A 24,813-nucleotide genomic window follows, 5' to 3' on the forward strand; every position below is an offset into this window, starting at 1 on the left:
CATATAGGGCAGGCTGGAGGAAGAGGAAGAAAAAAAGGGAATTGACATTATAATGTCAAACAGGACTTACAAATTTACCTAGGCCAAAATATGAATAAAAATTTAACTGGGCCCTATAAACTGTTAAGAAGATCGATAGAGTAAAGTTGATGCACTACTAGTTTATGTTGTCAAGGTAGACAACTTCAGAATAGGAGAGGGAGTAGTGAGGACTTCTAGTTCCTAACTTGGTTTTTTATTTTGCTTCAAAGTAATGTTACGTTTCAGGATCATTATAGTAAACATTTGCTTACCAATAAATATGAGTTTAACAGTTTTAGAATAATGAATTCATTTTTATTGAAAAAGTGGACAAAACAGGCTTTTCAGTTTTTTGTTTATTTTTCAAATTCATATTGGTTATCAGGTTTTTTTTCTCTTTTCCTTTTTATTCTCAAACTGATTGTTAATGAGAAAAAACATGGAGCAATTAACGACAACACTTGAATCTTTAGTCTTCTCTTTCCAACTCAAGCACTGAAATATGACACTCCTTTCATAATATTCTTTCTGGCCATCACATTCTCTCTTTTCTTTTTGGCTTCAGAGTCCTTTCCAAAAGGAAATACGCTGCCTGGCATTCTATATTATTCCTAATTTCCAGGTGGAAAAATGAGACCAATGAAGTGACACCTAAATACAATGGGGATTATAGTTTTAAAAATAAGACAATAAGTCAGATCTTCTTGCTTTCATTCTTCTCTATTTTACCACGACAAAGTACTTATCAAAGTCCAAGAGATTACTGATATGCGATAATGACCAATGACTTCACATTAATGGAGCTATTCATAATAAACTCATCAGAGAAGTAATTGGAAAAAATGTAAATATAAAGAGTGATTTTCACTATTCTATTTATATAGTATTGAAACAACCGTAACATTCAAACACCCAGGAAGTGTAAAACTCTAAGTAATATTAAATAATAATTGATATTAACTCTGAAATATTGCAACATCTTGAAGTATCTTGTGAATGACCAAAAACAGATGAAATTTTGTTTGGTATAGCTTCAGTTGTTTTCCACAGAACTATATATTAAAAAAACTGGTAATCCATGTAAGATATACACAAAACCCTGAACTGACTAGATTGTTCAATGAAAAATACTCCACACTGCTTTGTTGTTATGGACAAATGAGCTTATAATTCAATGAAACCCTTTTAAGAAGTTCTAGTCTATGGAATGACATCTTCAAATTGTTTGATCCTATTAGTTTTATTAACAGAAACCTCCCATTCCTTCATAAGATGTTTATTAATTCCTCTGAATATCATCTTTAAAAGGGCTGACTTGACTGTTGTCAAAATAAATCACAGGTCAAGTGCAACCCTCCAGTCTCCAGTCTATGGGCTCTTCCATGAGTTTCAGTTCCGTGTAAGCCACACAGTGACCTTCCCACGAGTTTTCCATTGGAGATTTCACAGTCCTAACTTTAACATTTTCCAGAAAGTATCCCTCCCTTCTCTAGGCTTTGGGTAGAATGTCAAATTAATAATGGCATGTGGTGTTCCTTAGCATAACCTGCCAAAATGTGATAATTTCCTTAAAAGAAAAGCCATGGGCTGCAGTCACACATCTGAGATGACAGACGTCCAGATGAATCCTATATAAAAAGAAAAGGTTGGTGTCTTCTGGAATATCAATGTACACCTTTAATAAATTCAAACAGATCCCAACATAAACATCTTCAAACTTGACGGGTTTTACGTGACTCATCATTTCATTGATTCTTGGCACCAAATCTCTGGACATGATACTTATTAACCCAACCCACTGCAATAGGGAGGAAACACCTTGAAGGGATACTCCTGGTATGAAATATGGGTTTTTTGGGTAAAATCCTCTATAGGAATAATTATCAATTAGAGGATAACCTGTGAAAAACTTCTCTGAGTGGTTTAAATTTAAAAGATACTTCACTAAATTGCCAGTATTGATGAAGACATCAGTGTCTGTCTTCATGATGTACCTGGCGTTGGGGCAAAACTCAGTTACCCACCCAAATGCCATAATCGTTTTCAAGGTCAGGTTATTGTACGTGTCTATAAAAAATCGTGTCATATTATGTCACCATAAAGGAGGTGTTCATCCTCTAAGGATAATGCTAACAATTTGTCTTCCCTTTCAGCCTGTTGGCCTAGTAAGAAAAATGTAAGACCCTCATATCCCCACCAAGACTTCTTTTCACCCCAAGTAACTCTAATGGCCTGTCTGGCTTTCACATCTGAGGGTTGTGAGGTCACCAGGATAACAAGAAATGGGTTTTGATGAGAGCAGTTCTAATGCTCTTGAAGTGTGAAGTGGAAGTCTTTTTGTAAATGGGCTCATACTCGTAGAAGTACATCCAGTTCACGCGTTCTGTCACATTGTAGTGGGGGCAGACTGACGTACCACATCACCAGGAAACTCAGGAATGACAGCAGCAGGAGGCTCCATTTGGGGGATCGCAGTGACATCCTACTCGGAAGGGTGGGGTGCTCAGGAGGGCCGGGGCCATCCATTCACAGCCCCTCAGGAGCACGCGAGCCTCAGGTTCCAGCTGCTAAACACTGTACAACCTTTTGGGGGCTCCATTTAATCTCAGCCATCCATGACCTTCTTCTTGATTTATTCCTTCTGAATGAAAGACCTTCAGTTTCACCAACTGAACATTCAGTAGTAAGTAGTAGTCAAAAATAAGGCTTGAAATTTCTACTGAAAAACAGAGACTCTCAGATTGGTTTAAAATTCTGCCATATACTGCTTATAAGACACATGCCTGTAGAATTTCTTATGAGACTAAAGCACTAGCTGAAGTTTTCTGTTTTCGTATTCCATGCTTTAATTAAAAGATTTGCCGTGAACTACTCTAAGTGGCCTGGAGAAAGCTAAAACCCAAAGCTGTTCCCAGTTGAAGACTGCAAACTCAAATCTTCCTTACCTCTGGTGGGGCAGCTGATCGTCACAGAGGCCCTGGCCCCTGGGCCCATATTTTCTTAATATCACCTACTTCAGTGATGTCTATTTGCCCATTTACAAAGTATGCTAAAAGGAGCAACTTCCCTTGTTATAACAGATTCATTAGCGTATTAATTAATGCTGCAGGGAAAGGAGAGGGAAAGAGTGGTACAACATAGTATTTTCTTCTCCTTTGGGGCTTATTTCTACCTCTGTGTGTTTTCTCTCTTAATGTTGATCCATAGCTAAAAGACGTCGAGGTCCTATCTTACTGCTTTTCAAATCTAAGCCATACTATAAGCCATACTATAGAGAGGTTGACAAATTTCTAGTAGTAAAATTATTCCTAGCAAACAGCCTCCTGTAGGCTGTCCCTACTCCTACCCTTACCCACTTCAGTCTGGTAGTCTCATCTATACAGCGTTACCTCCTTGTTTGAAGTCCAGCCTAGAATGGTCTTGGGATCATCAGTGTTATAAGGCTCTGCATTGCCTGAGTTATACTTAGATTTTTAATTTACATGTGTTCACAGCTTCACTACCTATGGGTAAATAGCTTTTTATATAAACATGCAGAACCTCTCTTCTCTTTTTCTTAAAAGTGACCAGTTTCATCCCTGACATTTTCTTTTGTCATCTGTTAAACATGATTTTCCCACAAATTTACTTTTTTGTTCATTTCATATGTGATGATTTTTTTGTGTGTGTAGTTTCCTTTTTTAGAACAGGACAGTTGTGTTTCTTTGACGATAAGAATCAACGGGCCATGTGCTGTTTTTTCTTTTCCTACTCAGAGTATGTTCAGTTTAGCTCACAGTCTGTTTCCTTCCTATATGGATAAAAATGACTGACTCTGTTCAACAGCAGAGATTGAAAATAAAACCTGTAATTCCTAACCTTTTTTTTTTTTTTTACAGTTCTTTCTTTAAACATCTTCTAAAGGATTTTTCTTTCTTTATATTTTCCTTTACCTGTCATGGGGAGAGTAAGATGTTCATTTGGTTCTACTGTATTTCTCCTGAAGACTTATTTGTTTTGCTTCTCTTCCTTTAGTATCTTCACCTTTGATTAGTCTACAGCAGATCTTGTAACATTTGACCTGAATTCCAATGCCACTGATAAGCACATATAGCATTTCCTCTTCTTCTTCTTATTTTTTTTGCGGTACGCGGGCCTCTCACTGTTGTGGCCTCTTCCGTTGCGGAGCACAGGCTCCGGATGCGCAGGCTCAGCGGCCATGGCTCACGGGCCCAGCTGCTCTGCGGCATGTGGAATCTTCCCAGACTGGGGCACGAACCCGTGTCCCCTGCATCGGCAGGCGGACTCTCAACCACTGTGCCACCAGGGAAGCCCCAGCATTTCCTCTTAAATGAATAATTTTCTCCATACATTTGATTTGAGCATATGTGAAATCATATGCTGCATCCTTGGTTATATATTCCCATGTACATTTCTTTCAGAGAAATCTTTCCCGAAATTAGTTTTTCCCTGTGTTGACTCTTTATTTCTGATTACTGAATGCCATTTATTCTTTACACTCAGCAGGTATTGCCTATTTCACTTTCATGGTTACTGTTCTTTTCTACCACATAGTATGCATTTATTATATGGTTCAGGATAACTTATTAACATGTGAGTGTTGTTAACCGAATACATCTAATTTTTGGAAAATTTTAGCTTTCAGTGCTATTACAAAGTTGGTTTAACTCATAGTCTCCCTTTAAAATATTTAAGATAGTGCTTCCAGCCAAGTTGGACTAACGGATTGGTATCCTTTTACTTGAAACAGCTAACTAGACAAAAAACATGAAACAACAGTTCTTAAGGCATTTGCCATCAGGCAACAAAAGACATCGATCCCTGAGAGACAGGAAACAGATTAGATGAGACCTATGCTTGCTCTGCCTGGAGAGTGTTTCTAGGTATGGGCTAGGGCAGTAGGACCCCAGAGGAGCCTAGAGATCTCCCTGAAATGAGGAGATGGTGCTGGGAGCCTAAGGAGCCAAGGCAGCTAGAGTTCAGAGAGCAGAGTACCAGAGAGGAGAGAGCTGCAAGAGAATTTTGCACATCTGCAGAAGTCCCTTCCAAGAATTCAGTTGAGTACTGATCAGTACAGACCTGTGAGGAAACTGCTTGAGGTCAAGGAAGAACCACCCAAAAGGAATTGAGGAAACAATAAAGAGCTCACACAATGTCAGGAATAGAGCCTGAATCCATCAGACAGAGTGGAAAATATAATTCACTGAGTGTCAGGTAGAGAGCATCTCTAACATTCTAGTTTTCATTTCTAGATGTTCAATTTGGGTCCTTTTTCTGTGTTTTAACTTAAATTACACTCAATCTTTTCTCTAGCTTCTAGAGCATATGGAACACATTTATAATAACTTTAAATCCTAGTTTCCTAGTTCTACTGTCATTTCTGGGTTGGTTTTGATTGATATTTCTCCTCATTTGGCTCTACTTTCTTGCCTCCCCGCCCCTCCCCTCCGCCAAAACCTGCTTGGCAAAGTAGTTAATGCTTGTCAGGCATGGAAAAGAAGACATTGTAAATTTTACCTTGTTGGGTACTGGATATTTTTGTATTCCTGTAAATATTCTTGAAGTTTTTTCTGGAATGTATTTAAGTTACTTGGGAAGTATTTAGTCCTTTAAGGTATTCCTTACTGGGACCATTTAATGTAATTTTGCTGTATTCCTGAGGCAGAACCTTTATGAATACTTTACCTGATGCCCTGTGAATTATGAGGTTTTCCATTTAGCTAACCATCTGGTTACAGACGTTAAGTTGAAGATCAGGTTGTTCCTTCAGGGTTCGTTTTTAAGCTCTGCTGGTATCGTTATAGATTAATCTTTATTTTGGGACTAATTTAGCCCTGCTGAGGTCTCTACTTATTGTCCAGAGTACAATACAAGGTCTCTCTCCTCTGGTTAGTTGCAACTCAAATGTCCCTAGCTCTGTATGAACCTTGAATTGTTCATTTTTTAAGCTCCTCAGCAGATTTTTTTTTCCTCTTGCATTATGGAATTTCCCCCAAATATGTGCAAATTAGTATTAAGTCAAAGACTCAAGAGAAGATGTGTGGAGCTTTTTTCTGCATTACTCCCTCCTCTCTGGTACATTATTCCAGTAATTCCTGCCACCTATACTTTCTGAACTCTCATCTTTGTCTTTTCACGTTAGTGACACTGCTGTGCTTTGCTTTGAATCTCCCTGCCTGCAGTAGTGTCTATAACATGTCTCTTAGCAGAAAGTCAAGGTGCATGTAAGCTTATCTAGCTTGTTTCCTTCTCTCAGAGAATGCAGTTCTACACTAATTGTTTTCCATTGTCTGGAGACTGTTGCGTCCTATATTTTGTCTAGTTTTGCAGTTGTTTACTGTTTGAAGAGAAATCCGGTACCAGTTACTCCATAATGGCTAGAAGCATAAATCCCATAATACTGGATTATTGTGGGAGGTTGGTAAAGACTTTTGGATGAAATTTTAGGAAGGAATCGCAATGAGCCTTAACTGATTTTATAGTTAATGGCTATTTAGGAATTGTCTGTTTATGGGCCCTGGGAGTAGTTGACTTTGCAGTGGTTTGTCCTTTTCAATGAGAGCTATCAGATAATGTAAATAATAAGGCAATATACAAATGTGCTTATTTTTGGTTTGCAATTATTTATTAAATGTTTTTATAGGCTGTTCTGTCTCAGAATAACAATTTTTTTAATAGATCTTTATTGGAGTTTAATTGTTTCACAATACTGTGTTAGTTTCTATTGTACAACAAAGTGAATCAGCCATATGCATACATATATCCCCATATCCCCTCCCTCTTGAGCCTCCCCCAATCCCACCTCTCTAGGTCATCGCAAAGGACCAAGCTGATCTCCCTGTGCTATGCTGCTGCTTCCCACTAACTAACTTTTACATTCGGTAGTGTATATGTGTCGATGCTACTCTCACTTCACCCCAGCTTCCCCTTCCCCCCATGTCCTCAAGTCCATTCTCTATGTCTACATCTTTATTCCTGCCCTGCCACTAGGTTCATCAGTACCATTTTTTTGTTTTTTAGATTCCATATATATGTGGTAGCATATGGTATTTGTTTTTCTCTTTCTGACTTACTTCACTCTGTATGACAGACTCTAGGTCCATCCACCTCACTACAGATAACTCAATTTTGTTTCTTTTTATGGCTGAGTAATATTCCATTGTATATATGTGCCACATCTTTATCCATTCATCTGTCAGTGGACACTTAGGTTGCTTCCATGTCCTGGCTATTGTAAATAGGGCTGCAGTGAACATTGTGGTACATGTCTCTTTTTGAATTATGGTTTTCTCAGGGTATATGCCCAGTAATGGGTTTGCTGGGTTATATGGTAGTTCTATTTTTAGTTTTTTAAGGAACCTCCCTGCTGTTCTCCATAGTGGTTGTATCAATTTACATTCCCACCAACAGTGCAGGAAGGTTCCCTTTTCACCACACCCTTTCCAGCATTTATTGTTTCTAGATATTTTGATAATGGCCATTCTGACAGGTGTGAGGTGATACCTCATTGTAGTTTTGATTTACATTTCTGTAATAATTTGTGATGTTGGGCATCTTTTCATGTTCCTCTTGGCCATCTGTATGTCTTTGGTGAAATGTCTATTTAGGTTTTCCACCCATTTTTAAATTGAATTGCTTGTTTTTTTTGATATTGAGCTCCATGAGCTGTTTGTATATTTTGGAGATTAATCCTTTGTCCATTGCTTCGTTTGCAAACATTTTCTCCCATTCTGAGGGTTGTCTTTTTGTCTTGTTTATGATGTCCTTTGCTGTGCAAAAGCTTTTAAGTTTCATTAGGTCCCATTTGTTTAATTTTGTTTTTATTTCCATTACTCTAGGAGGTGGGTCAAAAAAGATCTTGCTGTGGTTTAGGTCAAAGAGTGTTTTTCTTATGTTTTCCTCTAAGTTTTATAGTGTCTGGTCTTACATTTAGGTCTTTAATCCATTTTGAGTTTATTTTTGTGTGTGATGTTAGGGAGTGTTCTAATTTCATTCTTTTACATGTAGCTGTCTAGTTTTCCCAGCACCACTTACTGAAGAGACAGTTTTTTCTCTATTGTATGTTCTTGCCTCCTTTGTCGTAAATTAGGTGACCATATGTGCGTGGGTTTATCTCTGGGCTTTCTATCCTGTACCATTGATCTATATTTCTGTTTTTGTGCCATACTCTCTTGATGACTGTAGCTTTGTAGTATAGTCTGAAGTCAGGGAATCTGATTCCTCCAGCTCCGTTTTTCTTTCTCAAGAATGCTTTGACTATTTGGGGTCTTTTGTGTTTCCATATGAATTGTAAAATTTTTTGTTCTAGTTTTGTGAAGAATGCCATTAGTAGTTTGATAGGGATTGCATTGAACCTGTAGATTGCTTTGGGTAGTATCATTTTCACAATATTGATTCTTCCAATCCAAGAACATGGTATATTTCTCCATCTGTTTATGTCATCTTTGATTTCTTTCATCAGTGTTTTATTCTGAGTACAAGTCTTTCGCCTCCTTAGGTAGGTTTATTCCTAGGTATTTTATTCTTTTTGTTGTGACGGTAGATGGGATTGTTTCCTTAATTTCTTTTTCTTGATTTTTCATTGTTAGTGTATAGGAATGCCAGAGATTTCTGTGCAGTAATTTTGTATCCTGCAGCTTACCAAATTCATTGATTAGTTCTAGTAGTTTTCTGGTGGCATCTTTAGGATGTTCTATGTACAGTATCATGTTATCTGCGAACAGTGACAGTTTTACTTCTTCTTTTCCAATTTGTATTCCTTTTTCTTCTGATTGCCGTGGCTAGGACTTCCAAAATTATGTTGAGTAAGAGTGGCGAGAGTGGACATCCTTGTCTTGTTCCTGATCTTAGAGGAAATGCTTTCAGTTTTTCACCATTGAGAGCGATGTTGGCTGTGAGTTTGTCATATATGGCCTGTATTATGTTGAGATAGGTTCCCTCTATGCCCATTTTCTAGAGAGTTTTTATCATAAATGGGTGTTGAATTTTGTCAAAAGCTTTTTCTACATCGATTGAGATGATCATATTGTTTTTATTCCTTAATTTGTTAATGTGGTATTTCACATTGTGATTTGCATATATTGAAGAACGCTTGCATTCCTGAGATAAATCACACTTGATCATGGTGTATGATCCTTTTAATATGTTGTTGGATTGTATTTGCTAGTATTTTGTTGAGGATTTTTGCATCAGTGATATTGGTCTATAATTTTTTTGTGATATCTTTTTCTGGTTTTGGTATCAGGGTGATGGTGGCTTTGTAGAACGAATTTTGGAGTGTTCCTCCCTCTGCACTTTTTTGGAAGAGTTTGATGAAGGATAGGTGTTAGCTCTTCTCTAAATGTTTGGTAGAATTTGCCTGTGAAGCCATTTGGTCCTGGACTTTTGTTTGTGGGAAGACTTTTAATTACAGTTTCAATTTCTTCAATTACTTGTGATAGGTCTGTTTATATTTTCTAATTCTTCCTGGTTCAGTCTTGGAAAACTGTACCTTTCCAAGAATTTGTCCATTTCTTTGTGGTTGTCCATTTTATTGGCATATAGTTGTTTGTAGTAGTCTCTTATAATCCTTTGTATTTCTGCGGTGTCACACGTGATTTCTCCTTTTGCATTTCTAATTTTATTGATTTGTATCCTCTCGCTTATTTTCTTGATGAGTCTGGCTAAGGGTTTATCAGTTTTGTTTATCTTCTCAAAGAATTAGCTTTTAGTTTTATTGATCTTTGCTATTGTTTTCTTCGTTTCTATTTCATTTATTTCTGCTTTGATATTTATGATTTCTTTCCTTCTACTGACTTTGGGTTTTCTTTGTGCTTCTTTCTCTACTTGCTTTAGGTGTAGGGTTAGATTGTTTATTTGAGGTTTTTCTTGTTTCTTGAGGTGAGATTGAATGCTCTAAACTTCCCTCTTAGAACTGCTTTTGCTGCATCAGATAGGTTTTGGATCATCGTGTTTTCATTGTCATTTGTCTCTACGTATTTTTTGATTTCCTCTCTAATTTCTTCAGTGATCTCTTGGTCATTTAGTAGCATATTGTTTAGCCTCCACGTGTTTGTGTTTTTCATGTTCTTTTCCTGCAAATAATTTCCAGTCTCACACTTTGGTCAGAAAAGATGCTTGATATGATTTCAGTTTTCTTAACTTTATCAACGCTTGATTTGTGACCGAAGATGTGGTCTATACTGGAGAATGTTCTGTGTGCACTTGAGAAGAAAGTGTAATCTGCTGTTTTCGGATGCAGTGTCCTATAAACATCAATTAAATCTATCTGGTCTGTTGTGTCATTTAAAGCTTGCATTTCTTTATTAATTTTTTTTCTGGATGATCTGTCCATTGGTTTAAATGAAGTATTAAAAGTCCCCCACTGTTACTGTCGATTTCCTCTTTTATAGCTGTTAGCATTTGCCTTATGTATTGAGGTACTCCTATGTTGGGTGCATATATATTTATAATTGTTATATATTCCTCTTGGATTGATCCCTTGATCATTATGTAGTGTCCTTCCTTGTCTCTTGTAACATTATTTTAAAGTCTATTTTATCTGATATGAGTATTGCTACTCCAGTTTTCTTTTGCTTTCCATTTGCGTGGAATATCTTTTTCCATCCCTTCACTTTCACTCTGTATGTGTCCCTACGTCTGAAGTGGGTCTCTTGTAGACAGCATATATACAGGTCTTGTTTTTGTATCCATTCAGCCAGTCTGTGTCTTTTGGTTGGCACATTTAATCCATTCACATTTAAGGTAATTATCCATATGTATGTTCCTATTACGATTTCTCAGTTGTTTTGGGTTTATTTTTATAGGTCCTTTTCTTCTCTTGTGTTTCCCACTTAGAGAAGTTCCTTTAGCATTTGTTGTAGAGCTGGTTTGGTGGTGCTGAATTCTCTTAGCTTTTGCTTTTCTGAAATACTTCTGGTTTCTCAGTGGAATCTGAATGACATCCTTGCTGGGTAGAGTAATCTTGGTTGTAGGTTTTTCTCTTCATCACTTTAAGTATATTCTCCCACTCCCTCCTAGCCTGCAGAGTTTCTGCTGAAAAATCAGCTCGTAACCTTATGGGGATTCCTCTGTATGTTTTTTATTTTTTCTTTGCTGCTTTTAATATTTTTTTCTTTGAATTTAATTTTTGTTAGTTTGATTAATATGTGTCTTGGTGTGTTTCTTCTAGGGTGTATCCTGTATGGGGCTCTCTGTGCTTCCTGGACTTGGGTGACTATTTCCTTTCCCATGTTAGGGAAGTTTTCCACTATAATCTCTTCAAATATTTTCTCAGACCCTTTCTTTTTCCCTTCTTATTCTAGGACCCCTATAATTCGAATGTTGGTGTGTTTAGAGTTGTCCCAGAGGTCTCCGAGGTTGTCTTCAATTCTTTTCATCCTTTTTTTTTTATTCTGCTCCTCGGCAGTTATTTCTACCATTTTGTCTTCCAGCTCACTTATTTGTTGTTCTGCCTCAGTAATTCTGTTATTAATCCCTTCATTTCAGTTATTGTGTTGTTCATCTCTGTTTGTTTTTCTTTAGTTCTTCTAGATCTCTTTTAAACATTTCTTGTATTTTCTCAATCTGTGCCTCCATTCTGTTTCTGAGATTCTGGATCATCTTTACTATCATTACTCTGAATTATTATTCAGGTAGATTGCCTATTTCCTCTTCATTTATTTGGTCTTGTAGGTTTTTACCTTGCTCCTTCATCTATGACATATTATTTTGCTGTCTCATTTTTTTTTCCCTTTTTTTTTATGAGTGGGATTGTGTTCCTGTCTTATTGGTTGTTTGGCTTGAGGCTTGCAACACTGGAGTTTCTAGGCTGTTGGGTAGAGCTGGGTCTTGGTGCTGAGATGAGGACCTCTGGGAGACCTCATTCTGATGAATATTCCCTGGGGTCTGAGGTTCTCTGTTAGTCCAGTGGTTTGGACTCTGAACTTCCACTGCAGGAGTTTCGGCCTGATCCCCATCTCGTGAACCAAGATCCTGCAAGCCGAGTGGGGTGGCCAAAAAAAAAAAAAAAAGGAGAACAATAACAATGTAAACAATAAAGTTAGACTAGGGAACTAACAGATATGTTAGAAAAAAAATAAAAATAAAAATATAGATGAAACAACAATCGGAAGGTAAAACAGAACCACAGTAGTAAAAAAGAGGAGGAGAAATTAAAAAGTTGGAAAAGGCCTTGGCTGTGGAGGGTGGGGCCTAAGCAGGGGTGAGGTTTGGGCAGTGGGCGGTGCCAATGCTTGTTTGTTTGTTTATTTGTTCTAGGTTGCTGCTTTTGCTAAGAGAGCACCCATGACCCTGATGATGTTTCCATTCACAATAAAGGGCTCTATTGCCTTCATTGATTAGCTGATCAAATTCAGGTTAGTAGATTTTGTGGACAGTACTTCTCTCTTCCAATTATATGTTAATATTTTGAGAAATGCATAATTTTGTATTTAAAGCTACATATGTATATGCCAGTGAAGTAGAAGGGCCAAGTCAATCTAAACTCTATTGAATTATGTACCTACTATGCTACCTACTATGTACAATCTGTAGTGTATAAAATGGAAAAATATTTTATTTCCTGTTTTATAGTTTTTTACTGTAAAGTAAGGGCAAGATAAAACAAGTTGTGGCTGAATATGGTACACTGTACTTTTGGCATCGTTGTGTGGCATATTTGATGCTGAAATAAACAGCTCATCTTAAAATTTTTTGAAATTTTTAGTAGCTTTTAAAAGTTTCGTTCTTGGGCTTCCCTGGTGGCGCAGTGGTCGAGAGTCCGCCTGCCGATGCAGGGGACATGGGTTCGTGCCCTGGTCCGGGAAGATCCCACATGCCGCGGAGCGGCTAGGCCCGTGAGCCATGGCCGCTGAGCCTGTGTGTCCGGAGCCTGTGCTCCGCAACGGGAGAGGCCAGAACAGTGAGAGGCCCGTGTACTGCAAAAAAAAAAAAAGTTTTGTTCTTGTTCGTATTTCATTTATACACTCAAATTTTTATTTATTTGTTTTTTGTTCAGTCTGTGAGTTTTGACAAATATATATTCTTTACCATAATCTTTGAAATTCACTCACGTTGCCTTTTTGTAGTCAACCTCTCTCTCCACCTCAATCCCTAGAAATCACAGATGTGTTTTTTGTCCTTGTTGTTTCCTTTTTCCAGTATATCATTTAAATGAAATCATTTAGTGTGTAGCTTTTAAAATCTGGCTTCTTTCACTTAGCATAATGCATTTGGATTCACCCATGTTGTGTGTACCAGTAGTTCATTCTTTTTATTGCTGAGTAGTGTTCTATTGTATGGATATAGTGCTGTTAGTTTATCCATTCACCATCTGATGGACATTGGGGAGTTTCTAGTTTTTGGTGATTATTGCAGTCATTCTATTTTTTCTTTTTTTTTTCCTTTGATAAAATGTACGTAAAATGTACCTTCTTAACCATTTTTAAATGTACAGTTCAGTGGTGTTAAATACATTCACATTGTTGTACAGCCATCACCACCATCCATCCCCATAACTTTTCATCTTGTAAAACTGAAACTCTGTACCCATTAAACAGTAACTCTCCATTCTGTGCTCCCCCCAACCCCTGGCAACCACCATGATACTTTATTGTTTTGCCTACTCTAAGTACTTTATATGAGTGGAATTATATAGTATTTGTCTTTTTGTGACTGACTTATTTCACTTAGCATAGTGTGCTCGAGGTTCACCCGTTTGTAGCATATTGCAGAATTTCCTTCCTTTGTAAGGTTAAATGATATTTCATTGTATGTATATACCACATTTTTTTATCCACTCATCAGTTGATGGATAGCTGGGTTGCTTCCATGTTTTAGCTACTGTGAATAATGCGGCTATGAACATGAGTGTACAAAGATCTTTTCAATACCCTGCTTTCATTTCTTTTTGTGTATGTACTCAGAAGTGAAATTGTTGCATCATATGATAATTCTGTTTTTAAGTTTTTGAGAAACCACCATACTGTTTTCCCCAGGAGCTGTACCATTTTACATTTTCACTAGTAATACACAGGGGTTCCAACTTCTCCACATCCTTGCCAATGCTTATTATTTTCTGTTTGTTTGTTTATTTATTTATCTCTCTATTTATTCTTTCTTTATTTTTTAAAGTAGCCATCTTAATAGGTGGTATCACACTATAGTTTTCATTTGCATTTCCCTAATGATTGGTGACATTGAGCATCTTTTCATGGCATTTCATATTGGTAATTTGTATATCTCCTTTGGAGAAATGTCTTTTCAAGTCCTTTTTCCAGTTTTGAGTTGTGCTGGTTTTTTGTTATTTTTGTTGCTGTTGTGTTGATTTTTAGAAGTTCTTACATATTCTGGATAATAATCACTTATCAGATATATGACTTGTGAATATTTTCTTCTGTTCTGTGGGTTGCCTTTTTACTCTGTGGGTAGTATCTTATGATGCCCAAAAGTCTTAATTTTCATGAAATCAAATTTGTCTTGTTTTTCACTTTTTTAATTTTGTCTTTGGTGCCCCCCCCATCCAAGAAATTATTACTAAATTCAATGTCATGATGCTTTTGCCCTTTGTTTCTTCTAAGAGTTTTATTATTTTAGGTCTTACATTTAGGTACTTATCCATTTTGAGTTAATTTTTGTATATGATATTAGGTATGTGGATATCCAGTTTTCCCAGCACCATTTGTTCAAAAGGCTTCTTTTTTCTCATTGAATGGTCTTAACACCCATATCAAAAATCATTTGACCATATGTATGAGAGTTTACTTCTAAGCTCTCTGTTTCTGTCTTTATGCCATTGCCACACTATTTTATTTTCTATAGCTTTGTAGTAAAATATGGAAATCAGGAAGTGTGAATCCTCCAGTTTTTCTGTTCTTTTTCAAGATTGTCTTGGCAATTCAGGGTCCCTTGAGATTCCATGTGAATTTTAGGATAGGTTTGTCTCTATTTGTACAAAAGTCACTGGGATTTCGATATAAGCATTGCATGGAATCTGTAGATTGCTTTGGGTAGTATTGACATTTTAGCAATATTAAGTCTTTCAGTATATGACCATAGATGTGTTTCCATTTATTTATGTCTTCTTTAATTTCTTTCAGCAATATTTTGTAGTTTTCATTGTATAAATCTCTCACCTCCTTGGTTAGGTTATTTCCTAAGTATTTTATTCTTTTCTATGCTACTGTAAATAGAATTATTTTTGTAATTTCCTTTTCAGATTGTTCATTGTGTATAGAAATGCAACTGAGTTTTGTCTTTGACTTTGTATCCTTCTACTTTGCTGAATTCATTTATCAGTTCTAACAGCTGTTTTTGGTGGAGTCTTTAGGGTATTCTACGTATAAGATCACATTACCTGCAAACAGATAATTTTACTTTGTCCTTTTCAGTTTGAATGCCTTGTATTCTTTTTTTTTACCTAATTGCTCTGGCTAGGGCTTTCAGTACTATATGGAATAGAAGTGGAGAAAGTGGGCATCCTTACCTTGTTCCTGATGTTAGAGGAAGAGCTTTCAGTCTTTGAACATTGAGTATGATGTTTGCTGTGGGTTTTTCATACATGGCTTTTATTATGTTAAGGTAGTTTCCTTCTATTCCTATTTAGTTGAGTGTTTTTATCATGAAAGGATGTTGTATTTTGTCAAAAGCTTTTTATGCATCAAGATGATCATGTGAGTTTTTCGTTTATTTTGTTGATGTGGCATATTATTGGGTTGGCCAAAGAGTTCTCTTGGTTAATGAATATGTTGAAATATTGGTGAAAATGAAAAATGTTTCTTTTAGTTTTACTTAAACTCGAATGAACTTTTTGGCCAACCCAATACATTAATTTTTGTATGTTATACTCTCCTTACAATTCAGGAATAAGTTCCACTGTTTACTATGGAGCCATAAATTTTAAAATAAAAATGTGATTATATTTTCTTTTTTTTAAAATATTTTTTTTAATTTAATTTTATTTACTTTTGGGTGCATTGGGTCTTCATTGCTATTCATGGGCTTTCTCTAGTTGTGGCGAGCAGGGGCTACTCTTTGTTGCCGTGTGCAGGCTTCTCATTGCGGTGGCTTTTCTTGTTGTAGAGCACGGGCTCTAGGCATGTGGGCTTCAGTAGTTGTGGCACGTGGGCTCAGTGGTTGCGGCACGTGGGCCCAGTAGTTGCAGCACATGGGCCCTAGAGCACGCGGCCTTCAGTAGTTGTGGCGTACAGGCTTAGTTGCTCCGTGGCATTTGGGATCTTCCCAGACCAGGGCTTGAACCCATGTCCCCTGCATTGGCAGGCGGATTCTTAACCACTGCGCCACCAGGGAAGCCCTGATTATATATTCTTTATTAAAAGAATGTTACTTTTTGTTGTTGTTATTAAGAGACCATGATGATTTGTTGCCTTTTTGGGTTGGGATTGCATTTATTTTTAAAAATGTCATTAAAAGTAAACTAGAAAAAATTTAACAGATCTTGTGGGTAGGGGAAGATACCTAAAATTTATGTTCATTTTGAGTAAAAGAAGAGAGGTGATGCAAAATTATTAGGGGGTATATTGAAACTTACGGTGTTTCCTGATTATTGAAAAATCAGGTAGTTTTCTTGAGTATACAGTTAGATCAGAAATCTACAGGTTTTTATATAGTTAACCCTCACAATATAGGTAGCTCCGATAGTCACCTGTTTAGAAAAGACAAGTATTTATAAGAATTCTCCTATTTTAAAAATGTACTTCCCCGGTGGCGCAGTGGTTGAGAGTCTGCCTGCCGATGCAGGGGACACGGGTTCGTGCCCCGGTCCGGGAAGATCCCACATGCCGCGGAGCAGCTGGGCCCGTGAGCCATGGCCGCTGGGCCTGCGAGTCCGGAGCCTGTGCTCCGCAACGGGAGAGGCCACAACAGTGAGAGGCCCGCGTACTGCAAAAAAAAAAAAAATGTATGTAAAGAGGACAAAGGTTGGGTGTGAAAAGTCAATTGGCATAACTTTATAATACAACATCAAAAATATTACTGAAGGTCAAATATTAGAAAAGGGATGAATAGCTAGCATCTGGCAATACAGATTCCATTTGCCAAAGAGCATGGCATAAATTTTTAAGACAAATATCATATATTTCCTAAAGTTTATTAGAATTTCATGTACATACTTACTTCTGAGTTCTCAGATAGAAGATTGAACTTCTTGATGGCAAGGATCATTTTAGATTTTGGTGCTTTCTGAAGTAAATATTCCTACAGCAAGTATTATTACTTGCTGAATGAATGACTTAGTCCCACCCATTAGTGGGCTACTTTGAGTTCACTAGAGCACATTTCATCCATGGATTCTTCAAGATTGTCAGGGCAAGAAGTAGGAAGTCAGTTTTCTGAAATCATGAGAAAATAGAATTAGAACTGTGAAAGCTGTACTCCTTATAGAACTCTTAAGCAAAATTGACCTTGAACATTTAGTCTAATGCCTGTTGTTTTTTTGTAAATAGGAAAATGGAGACCCAGAGAGGTGAGGTGATATGCTTTTAGTCACACAGATAGCTGGAGACGTGTTATGTAGTGCTCATTTTACTCATCATCCTGCCTCTCTTCCTCATGGGATCATTGCTTGATCTTAGGGTTGGAATAAAGTTAAATTGCTCAATTTAAAATTGTTGATTTACAAAACTCAGTTTTAATTTCTTTTTCAATTGATTTTAAGTTACAACAGGATACTATTGAAATGGTATGAGATATGATCTTAATTTTCAAACAGTTGCAAAAAATATGCTAATATTGAATATATAGCTAGAAAAATCTAAGAAATTATTTTTTATTTTTCAACAGCCTCAAAAATTTTTATTTGGCTTAATTTAAAATGTATAATATTTAGGGCTTCCCTGGTGGCGCAGTGCTTGAGAGTCTGCCTGCCGATGCAGGGGACACGGGTTTGTGCCCCGGTCTGGGAGGATCCCACATGCCGCAGAGCGGCTGGGCCCGTGAGCCATGGCCGCTGAGCCTGCGCGTCCGGAGCCTGTGCTCCACAACGGGAGAGGCCACAACAGTGAGAGGCCCGTGTACCAAAAAAAAAAAAAAGTATAATATTTAAATAAGACCCAAATCTTTACAAACTTTAGATAGATATGGACCTTAGATTTCTTGTTTAAAATCTAAGGACCCTAAAATGTGAATTATATTCGGCTCTGGAGGATTTCATTTAAGAATCATATTTACAGGTGTAATTGGTGAAGTTCAGAAATACCAAACAGTTTTCTTTTTTTTTTTCATGAGCACTACTGAGCCTAGAAAATTAGCAAAAAAAAAACTTGTTCAATATACTGTTTTAGAAATGGAATAATTTAAAATAAAAATAGGAATCAAACATATAATTATTTACTTTTGGATATTTGATGTAAAGCCATGTTAAGAGAGTTAAAGCCATGTTTAAGAGACTCAAAGTGGTTTTAAGTTATACAGGAAGTATACCTCTTTGCTCTAATTTTTTTTCTTCCTGGAACATTTTCTGCTCATTTTATTACACTAACTTCATCCTGAAGTTAGTATCTTTAGCCCCTTAAGACAGAGGAGACACCTATTGGGATCTGGTTCGCCATGAGTCTCTTGTGCTTCAGCACATCTTCTGAGCAGAGGCATTGGCAGCTTTTGTTGAGGGCAATCTTCTCAAGGAAATTTGCATAGCAAACAGCCTGGGAAGATAGAAATTGTATTACCATAAGGACAGAGGGCAGATTTCCTTGCTGTCCAGGATAGTCAAGATAATCCCTCTGGGGAGTAGGTGGGGTACATTTGCTTGCAACTCCTTTAAAATATTGGTGTTTCATAAGCTTCAGCTTTCTTCTCCTGTAATGTAACTCACTGTATGTGCAGGCATCATCTGGCTCTCCTTGTATTGCCCTTTAGGGATTAGAGCTTTGGGAACCAATGCAAAAGATGATACAGTGGCTACTGCTATTGTTTTGAGTAGTAAACTTTTCTTTGCCTGTGACCCAGGAGTGTCATATTTTCTGCCAGGATTATTTGATGCTGGCTCACCAAATATCACTAACACAACCTATTGATAAAACAAAGCTGAGTTTATTGCTTACTGCAGTAAAGGAGAACACTACCTTGACAGAACTTTGGTAGTGCCTTAGAGGGGCAAAGTCAAGGTAAAAATTTTAGAATTTGAAGTTTGATTTAATTTGAGTTTGCAGTGGTGGTGATCGGGCTTGATTAAGAGTGAATAAGTATCATGATATAACAATTTACAGTAGAATTGGTCAAAACAGCAATGCAAGGATTTTAAAAACTGTTGATGCTTTCTGTTGAAGAGTTGATGCGTCTTTCCTGAAGCTTCTGTAACAATCAAGTTATGTCCCTGCAAGAATCTCCTGGAATAGTAGAGTATGCTAATGAAGGCATTGGACTAGTAAAGTCAGGCTAATGTACACAGAAAGATGTGTGTGTGTGTAGGTGTATTAGTTTCCTAGGGATGCTATAACAAATTACCACACAATTGGTGGCTTAAAATAATAGCCCCTAGGGGAAGAATTCTTTCCTCTCTCTTTTAGCTTCTGGTATTTTTAAGCAAGCCTTAGTGTTTCTTGGCTTGTGGCAGCATAACTTTAATCTCTGCCTCTATCTTTACATGGTGATCTTCACTCTGTATCTGTGTCCAAATTTCCCTCTTTTTATAAGGATGCCAGTCATTGGATTAGGGCCCACCCTAATCCAGTATGACCTCATGTTACCTTGATTACATCTGCAAACACCCTATGTCCAAACAAGGTCAAATTCACATGTTCTAGTGTTTATAAATTTTGGGGGGACAGTATTCAATGCAGTACAAGGAGTATATGGTTTCGATCCTCAGTGTTCAATCTGTGTGTGGCTAGATGGTTTTGGTTCTCAGTATCCATGAAACTGTCATGGCCGATTGCTTAGCTTGCATGTAGGAATCTCAGGCTCATCAGAGTTCTTGACAACAGCATGACGTGTAGTGAAAAGTATACCAATATGGAAATCAAGGTGCCTTAGTTGTAGTTGCTGTCCTGCTGTTAACTAGCTTGGGAAAGTTACTGTCTTTTCCAGCTATTAGTTTCTCAATGGGTAAAATGGGACGTCTGGAAGAAGAGAAGAGGAATGGATCTCTGAGGGCCTTTCTAGCTCTCAGGTTCTAAAGTTCTGTAATTGTTGAGTGTCTGCTATATACCATACTGGTATTCATTTTGTTGGAGTGAAATAATTGAAAAAAGAAATGGAATGCTTAAGTGCTGATCTGATAGATTCTGACTTGGGAATGTATTCTGACTTAATTTATGCTTTGTTTGCTTGGGTGAAGATCATTAATGAAGATATTAGGTAAACATGGAATTAGCCCATCTCTCTGACTTACATATTTTATTTTTCAGTTTGAATATTGTATTTAGAAGGGAGACATTCTTCAGGTCAGTTAATTCATTTAAAGTTAGAAGAATGTGTTGTTGCTGCACTGTCTCAGCTGAGTTCAGAAAATGAAGTAACCTTTTCTGAAGTGAGCATGATGGTAGGGTATGGATGTACTTGATTTCTTTTATGGTTCACAGTCTTCACTTTCTATGTAGTGTTTATTTTTTTTGATTTACAGATGCTTGAGAACCTAGAGGAATCCCTTCCCCTCCTCCCCAGCTACTCCTGCAGCTCCATAGAAAAAAAGGAAGGAAGGAAAAACCATGTTGAACACATTTTTTCCTTTTTTTTCTTTTCTTTATTTTTTCTTGAAGTATAATTGACTTACAGTATTCTATTGGAAGATGATTGTTTATTCGGTTTCTTTGATCAATACAGGCCTATTCAGATGATCTATTTCTCCTTGTGTGTGCTTTGGTAGATTGTGTCTTTCAAAGAATTGGTCCATTTCTTCTAAGTTAGCAAATTTGTGGGCATAGAGCTATTCATAATATTTCTTTATTATCATTTTAATGTTTGTAGGATTGCTAGTGATGGCCCCTCTTTCATATCTGATATTAGTAATTTGCTTCTTTTTTCCTTTTCTCCTTGGGAAGCTTGGCTAGGGGTTTATTCATTTTGTTGATCTTTTCAAAGAATCAGCTTTTAGTTTTGTTGATTTTCTCTACTGTTTACCTGTTTCCAATTTCATCGATTTCTGCTCTGATTTTTATTATTTCTTTTCTGCTGCTTATATTGAACTTAATTTGTTCTTCTTTTTCTAGTTTCCTAAGGCAGAAACTTGGGTGATTGACTTTAGCTTTCTTCTGTTTAAATATATGCGTCCAGTGTTATATAAGTTTCTCTCTCAGACAGAAAATGTAGTATGGCATTTGCTGTATCCCACAAGTTTTGATGCTTTATTTTCATTTTTATTTAGTTAAAAAATTTTTTAAAAAATTCCTCAGCACTTTGTTTGACTCATGTATTATTTGTGTATGTTGTTACTCTCCAAATATTTGGAGATTTTCTGGCTATCTTCTGTTATTATTTTCTAGTTTAATCTTATTGTGGTCTGAGAGCATAGTTCCTATAATGTGTTATTTTAAATTTCTTAAGGTGTGTTTCCTGGTCCAGAATGTAGTCTGTCTTGGTGAATGTTCCCTTTGACCTTGAGAAGAATGTGTATTCTGCTGTTGTTGGATGAAGTAGTCTATAGATGTCAATTAGATCCAGTTGATTGATGGTGCTATTCAGTTCTATGATATATTTTACTGATTTTCAGCCTGTTGGTTCTGTTAGTTACTCATAGAGGGGTATTGAAATCTCCAGATATAATAGTGAATTTATATATTTCTTTTTGCAGTTCTACTAGTTTTTACCTCAAGTATTTTGTTCTGTTGTTAGCTGCATGTGTATAAGGATAGTTATATTTTCTTGGAGAATTGACCCTCTGTCATTACATACTGTTTCTCCTTATTGCTGGAAATTTTCCTTGCTTTGAAGTCAGCTTTTTCTGAAATTAATATAACTACTCTAGTTTTCTTTTGATTAGTGTTAGCATAGTGTATCTAACTTCATCCCTTTTCCTTTAATATATCTATGCCTTTATAAGTGGGTTTCTTGCAGACAACCTATAGTTGGGTCTTGTCTTTTGCTTCACGCTAATTGGTATATTTAGATCACTGACATTTAAAGTAATTATTGATATACCTGAATTCATATTTACCATATTTTTAACTGTTTTCTATTCCTTGCTCTTGTTCTTGGGTTTTTGGTTTGCTTTTTCTTTATTTTGGCCTTCCACTCTGTTTCTGCTTTCTCTCATTTTAATTGAGCATTTTATATTGTTCCATTTTCTATCCTATCTTAGTATATCATTATATTTCTTAAAAAACTTTTTTTTTAGTGGTTGCTCAGAGTATGCAATTATACATTTATAGCTAATCCAAGTTCATTTTCAAATAACACTACACTGCTTCATGGATACTACAAGTACCTTATAACAGAGTATTCCCAATTCCTCTCTCACATGCCTTATAGCATTTCTGTCATTCATTTAATTTATCTGTAAGCTGTGATCACAAAATATATTGCTTTGAACACATTGTCTGTTAGATTAAGAATAAGAAAAATAAGAGATTTAATTTTACCTTTGTATATTCCTTCTCTTATGCTCATCATTTCTTTATGTAATCCATGTTTCTGCCTGTGTAATTTTCTTTCTGTTTGAAGAGCTTCTTTTAACATTTCTTGCTAGGCAGGTCAGTAGGTTTTCAGTTCTCTCAATTTTTGTTTGTCAGAGAAAGTATTTCTTTTTCACTTTTGAAGGATAATTTTGCTGGATACAGAATTCTAGGTTGGTTTTTTTTTTTTAACACTCAGTATTTCACTCTACTGATTTTGCTTGCATGGTTTTTGAAGAGAAGTTCAGTGTAATTCTTATTTTGCTCCTCTCTAGGTAGGTTTATTTTTCCTTCTCTCTGTTTTTTTTTCTTGATTCTTTTCCGATTTTCTCATCTATTCGTCTGTAGTTTTATTATGATATGCCTGGGTATAAGTATTTTAGTATTTATCCTGCTTGATGTACACGGAGCTTCCTGCATCTGGTTTGGTGTCGTATTACCAAAGACATTCTTTTTGTTATAGCGTTGTTGATTTGTAACATTTCCGTTTGATCTTTTCTTAGAGTTTCCATATCTCTGCTTGTATTACCCATTTGTTCTTACATGTTGTTCACTTTTTCCATTAGAGCCCTTCGCATATTTACCATAGCTATTTTTAACCCAGTGATAATTCTAAAACCTCTGCTGTATATTAGTCTGGTTTTGAGGCATGCTTTGTTTCTTCAGATTGTGTTTTTTGCCTTTACAATGCTTTGTAATTTTTTTGTTGATATCCAGACATGATATATTATATAAAATAGAGGAGGTAAATAGGCCTTTAGTGTGAGGTTTTATGTTTATCTGACTAGGAGTTAGGCTGCATTTACTATTTGCTGTAGCTGTGGTGTCAGAGGCTAATATTTCTTGTAGTGTCCTTGTTTTGGTTTGCTGTGTTGTCTTTGGGTTGCGTAGAGAATCCTTAAATAGGGTCTCAAACTTGAAGTTCCTTTACCTGTAATCCTCTGTTATTGTACAGGAGTTGTATTGATGTGGAGGTAAGACGGTGGGAGTTCTGTAGTACTGTGATTAGGTCTCAGTTTTTTAAGCCTGATTTGGGTATCTCTTCCCCTGTTTGAAGGGTAGAGGGAGCTGGAATTAGGTACTTCCTTTATCCCAGGTTGGCTAGACACTGTAAAGTCCTGGTATGTTAGGGTCTGTTAAAATAGTTTTTTTTTGTTTATTTTTTCAGGCAGTCCTTTTTAAGAAGAACAGAGAGCTCTGGGTATATTTAAAAATGATTACTTTTCCCCTCCCCCTGCTGGAAACAAAGAGATTTTTCTCAGATTATCACAGTTGAAAACGTGGTAGGGCTTCTGGAGGTAAAACTCAAGAAACTGTTGGGACCTTTCAAAGACTGAGTCCCCTCACAGGTTTTCCTTCTAAGCTAGTCTACACTGAGTCTCCAGCAATTCGTCATTTACTGTTTAAAGTGTTCCTACTAATACCGGCTCCATCTGAGGGTTTATCTTCCTGGGCTTTTGCTTCTTGCACACTGCTATTCTCTGTATCTGCCTGTCTCTCTCTCTAGTTTTCAGGGTGGAGGTTTGCTCTCTGGCTTTAATTCTCTGACAGATTTAAGAAGAGTGGTTGATTTTCTTTTCAGCTTTTTTATTGTTGTAAGGACAAGGTTGATGATTTCCAAATTCTTTACATGCTGGACCTGATTGAAGATTAGTTTTGAATCTTTGCCACAGTTTCGTAATGGTAAAGACTTGGTACAAAATCCTTTGCCTGATTTGGCAGTATTACTCATTTGGAATGTGATTTCCTTCTGGCATCAGGTTTGTACATTTTGAGGTCATGCATTGTAATTTGCAAGAACGAGTAAAGAACTTTTCGAGAGGGAAGTTGATACTAGGACTGACTTACATTATTGGTGAGATGGCTTGTTCTTAGCCCATTTACTGTTATTCTGTTGGCAAGTGTATTTGGGGGCGACAGCCACCTTTGTTTCCTATGTTGATAGTCAAAGTTTCATTTTTATACGTGTATACCTTACAAAAAATACCAGATTTTTACAGCCTGTTTGGGAATAGGGTCATGTCAAATTACACTAATTTGCACTCTGATAAATATACTGATGATGCTAAGAGTGGTTATTAAAACCTTGTGCTGATACTTTGTATTTATGGAACCAATTAATTGGATGACCTATTTAGACTGGGTGTCTTAATTTAATTAGTACATTGCTCACTAATTATTTTTATGAGTAGAATAGGGTAATGTTAATCCTTAAATTTTCTGTGATGTGTTAAAAAACTTAATGCAC

At 36.6% G+C, this 24,813-nt stretch overlaps 1 protein-coding gene and 1 pseudogene across 10 annotated transcripts in view; one reads left to right on the forward strand and one right to left on the reverse strand.

Moving 5' to 3' along the window:
- Window positions 1-24,813, forward strand: part of FUT8 (fucosyltransferase 8) — a 319,157-nt gene that overhangs the window by 48,181 nt on the left and 246,163 nt on the right. For 6 of the 10 annotated variants that reach the window (XM_033427422.2, XM_033427724.2, XM_049706388.1 and 3 more), the window contains exon 2: window positions 12,280-12,377. The exons of the other annotated variants lie outside the window; for them this stretch is intronic. The gene's annotated coding sequence lies outside the window, so the exon portion shown is untranslated. The remainder of the gene's footprint in view (window positions 1-12,279; window positions 12,378-24,813) is intronic. 10 annotated transcript variants of the gene reach the window in all.
- LOC101278841 (UDP-GalNAc:beta-1,3-N-acetylgalactosaminyltransferase 1-like) lies at window positions 990-2,543 on the reverse strand (annotated as a pseudogene).

The sequence above is a fragment of the Orcinus orca genome, chromosome 2 (assembly GCF_937001465.1).
Source record: "Orcinus orca chromosome 2, mOrcOrc1.1, whole genome shotgun sequence".
NCBI classification, from domain to species: Eukaryota; Metazoa; Chordata; class Mammalia; order Artiodactyla; family Delphinidae; genus Orcinus; species Orcinus orca.